Raw genomic sequence first — 4,772 nt, 5'->3', positions numbered from 1 at the left:
TCATTAAAATGTCTATGCTGCCAAGATCAATCTATAATTTTAATGCCATCCTAATCAAAATGCCAAAGGCATTTTTCAAAATGCTGGAACAAACAATCCAAAAATTTGTATGGAATCAGAAAAATTCCTGAATCGCCAAGGATATGCTGAAAAAGAAAAGCATAGGTGGGGGCATCACATTGCTGAATTTAAAGCATTATAACAAGAAGAAGAATGAAACTTGACCATTCTCTTACACCGTACCCAAAGATAAACTCAAAATTGATGCAAGCCCTCAATGTGAGACAGGAATCAATCAAAATCCTAGAGGATAACATAGGCAGTCACCTCTTCTACATCAGCCACAGCAACTTATTTCAAGACACATCTCCAAGGCAAGGGAACCAAAAATTAAAATGAACTTTTGGGGCTTCATCAAGATAAAAAGCTTCTGCACAGAAAAGGAAACAGTCAAAAAAAGAAAGAGGCAACCTACAGAATGGGAGATGATATTCACAAATGACAGTATGGACAAAGGGCTGATATCCAAGATCTATAAAGAACTTCTCAAATTCAACACCAAAAACAGGTAAGTCAAAAAAAGGGCAGGAGAAATGAAGAGACACTCTTCCATTTAAGATACACAAATGACTAGCAGACACATGAAAAAATGTTCATCATTAGCCATCAGGGAAATTCAAATCAGAATCACATTGAGATACCACCTTGCACCAGTTAGAATGGCAAAGATTAATAGGGCAGGAAACAACAAATGTTGGAGAGGATGTAGAGAAAGTGGAACCCTCTTACACTATTGGTGGGAATGCAAGTTGGTGCACCACTTTGGAGAACAGTGTGGAGATTCCTCAAAAAAATTAAGAATAGAGCTACCCTATGACCCTGCAATTGCCCTATTAGGTGTTAAACTGAAAGATACAGATGTAGTGAAAATGAGGGCCATATGTACCCCAATGTTCATATTAGCAATGTCCACAATAGCCAAACTGTGGAAAGAGTCAAGATCCCCTTCAACAGACAAATGGATAAAGAAGATGTGGTCCGTAGATTCAATGGAATAGTACTCAGTCATCAGAAAGCATGAACATCCAACTTTTGCATCAACATGGATAGGACTGGAGATTATTCTGAGTGAAATAAGTCAAACAGAGAAAGTCAATTATAATACCATTTCATTTACATTAGAAGGAAAGTAAAAGCAAAGGGGGGGAATTAGAGGGGAAGAGGAACCATGAGAGTTTGTGGACTCCAAGAAACAGAGGATTTTAGAGTGGAGGGATGGAGGGTTGGGTGAGTCTGGTGGCTGGTATTAAGGAGACCTTGTATTGTATGGAGCACTGGGTTTTATATGTAAATAATGAATCTTGGAATACTACATCAAAAACTAATGATATATTTTATGGTGACTTTCATAACACAATAAAAATTTAAAAGAAAAAAACAAACAAACACCCAAACCACCCAGTGCTCATTACAACACATGTCTTCCTTATGTTAAATAAGCTAAGAGTAAGAATTAGTCTTATAAGAAGTATACAAGTATACAAAATACAATTTCAGGCATTTATCACACATGGTATTCTTGGGGTTTCCTGAATCTTGGTTTAGGGTCTCACATTAATATTGAGAAATTCAGTCATTATTGATTCAAATGGTTCTTCTATTTCTTTCTTTTCACTCTGGTATTCACCAGAAATATATGGTATACCTTCTGCAGTTGCTCAAGAGTCTTAGATATTTTGTTCCAGGCTTCCCCCTCAGTTTTTGTCTTTGGATTTTCAGTTTGAGAAGTTTCTACTGCTCTGTCTTCAATTTCAATGACTTTTTCCCTTGGCCATTGCTAGTCTAATGTTTATCAAAGAAATTCTTCATTTCAGTTATAGTAATTTTGTATTCTAGCAATTCTTTTGGATCTTAGAACTTCCATCTCTCTGCTTGCATCATTCATTTGTTCTTGCACATTATCTATGTTTTTTAATTAAAGCTCTTTGCATATTAATCATAGTTATTTTAAATTTTTAGTTGAATAATACCAACATTCCTGCCATTGTGAGTGCAGTTCTAATGTTTGCTTTTATCTCTTCAGACTCCAAATTTGACCTTTTAATATGTCTTCTAATTTTTTATTGAAAGTCAGAAAAATTATAAGGTATATTAAAAGGGAGTTCAGGCAGAGAGATCAAAATTCTGAGATCAAAAGTCAATGCCTAATGACAAAACATTGTTTGAGTAAAAACAACTAATACTGGCTCCAGTGGTGGCTTTTGGTCATTTCTTCTTCAAGTAAACTGTCTCTGTGTTTGCCTGTATCTCTAATTTTCAGTGTGGTGGCTTGTCCTATGACATCAATTCTTTAATGGATCTATAGAGCTGTTGATGTTCAGTTTTTCAGTTTTTCTCTTACTGTGATCACTTTCAAGTTACATATAGAACTAGAAACCAGAGATCTGTAGCACTTTTTAAGAAATGAAGTATAGTTGACACTGTTACACTATTTCAGGCATATGACATAGTAATTTGACAGCCCTATACATTATCCTAAACTCACCAAAGTGTAGCTACCATCTATCATACAATACTATTACAATACAACAGATTATATTTCCTATATAGTAACTTTCATCCCCATGATTTATCCATTTCATAACTGGAAACCTTGACCTCTCATTCCCCTTTATCCATTTTGCCCATTCCCCCTTCTGGCAAGCACCACTTTATTTTCTACACCTACAGGTCTGTTTCTATTTTTTATTTGCTATGTTTTGTTTTTAGATTACACATGTAAGTGAAATCATATGGTATTTGTCTTTCTTTGTTTAACTTATTTCACATAGTATAATACGCTCTATATCCATCCAGCTTGTTGCAAATGGCAAGATCGCACTTTTTTTTTTTTTTTAATGGCTGAGTAATATTGTACAGCAAAGGAGACCATCCATAAAACAAAAGACAACCTACTGAAGGGGAGAAGATATTTGCAAGTAGTATATCCAATAAGAGGTGAATTTCCAAAAAATATAAAGAACTTCTAATGCACTGCTGGGAATGTAAGCTGGAACAGCCACTAAAGGAAATGGTGTGGAAGTTCCTTAAAAAATTAAAAATAGAAATAGAAATACCAGGAGCTTAGGAAGATGGCAGAGTAGGAGGACCGGAAACTCACCCAACCCCATATTTATAATTAGATATTACTCACATCTGAGTAACTAAACCTGTGAGTAATCCAAAGACTGGAAGGACAAATTCCACGACTAGATGAAGACAAGAAGCCACACTGAAGAGCTTAGGAAGGGTAAAAACAGTGGTCAGGAGCTGCATGCAAGAGGGAAGAAGTTGTGGGTTCAGAGGGGGGAAAGCATCAAGGAGTCCACATGGGGAAAACAAATTTTCATAACATCTGACCTTGAAAACCAGACAGGGTGATTTACATGAGTTTGTATAACCAGTGAGACTTGGATCCTGGAGCTTTAAATTCAGGTGACTCAGCACTGGGAAAGCTGGGAAGGAGAGTAATAGCTAGGTCATCACCCTTAAAGAGACAGAAGACTCTGGATACAAACACAGAAGGAATAGTTTGGACAATCACTGGGGCAAAAGGCAGGGAGATCTGTTTATACTGATTTTGGAGTGCTTTGGCAGACTTCTCTGTGAACAAAGGACATGGTGGGGGCTATTTTTCTCCCCTATCCTCCAGTATAAACACAGAACCACCTGTGGAAAGCAGTTTTGCACAGACACCTGCTACCTGAACTACCAGAAGCATGCCTTGCTCATGACTTCTCCTGAGGACTAATCTACTCCAAGTCTGTTGGCCTCTACTCTAGGCTCAGCACAAATTTTAACTGAACACGCACTCACCCACCTGCTGCCTCCTCCCACAATGCACACAGTGGCCACCCTTCTTCAGGAGATTGGGCCTAGGACTAGCAAATCAGCACAGATTTTGCTAACACCACACACATGACCTGTCCTGCCACCACACTCACAGATGCCATGCACCCTCAGCCACTGACAGTACCTTCACCCACCATGCCCCCAGCTACCACTGTCATGTTTTGCCACACCTTGCAGCCACCACACTGTGGGGGATCTAGCCTAGGGCTAGAGGCTCAATGCAAATTTTGCCAACACTGCCACCCCACTCATGAGCCTTCCAGTGGCCATGCCTCCTCAGAGTCAGCCTGCCTGGGTCTCACTAACATCACAAAGAGCAAGCACAGTCCATAATAGCTAAAAGTCAGTGCAGACATCTGGACTGAAATAAAAAGTGACTACAACACAATAACAAGATGCAACTAACACACATAGGAGACTCCATTGAAATGGAAAGGTTCTGGTCAAAAGGGGTCACTACCTTGCAGGGCACTACAGGGCCTTTTCTTTATAAAGCCACTACCTCAAGCACAAAAATAGAGCCGACTTTCTTAATGCACAGGAAGAGACACAGAAAGGTGGAAAAAATTAGGAGACAGAGAAATGTGTCCCAAATGAAAGAATAGGACAAATTCACTATAGGAGATCTAAGTGAAATAGAAATAAGTACTATGCATGATGGAAAATTCAAAGTAATGATCATAAAGTTACTCACTGGACTTCAGAAAAGGATGAAAGACAGCAGTGAAACCCTTGACCAAGACATAAAAAATACCATATCAGAGATAAAGAACTCAATAAATGAAATTGAAAATACAATATATGGAATACATAGTAGACTACAGGAAGCAGAGGAAGGTACCAGTGACCTGGAGGACAGAGTAATGGAAAGCAATCAAAAT

This window comes from Lontra canadensis, unplaced genomic scaffold, assembly GCF_010015895.1.
Source record: "Lontra canadensis isolate GAN:19392208 unplaced genomic scaffold, GSC_riverotter_1.0 scaffold252, whole genome shotgun sequence".
Lineage (NCBI taxonomy): Eukaryota > Metazoa > Chordata > Mammalia > Carnivora > Mustelidae > Lontra > Lontra canadensis.
This window is presented reverse-complemented; position numbering follows the sequence as displayed.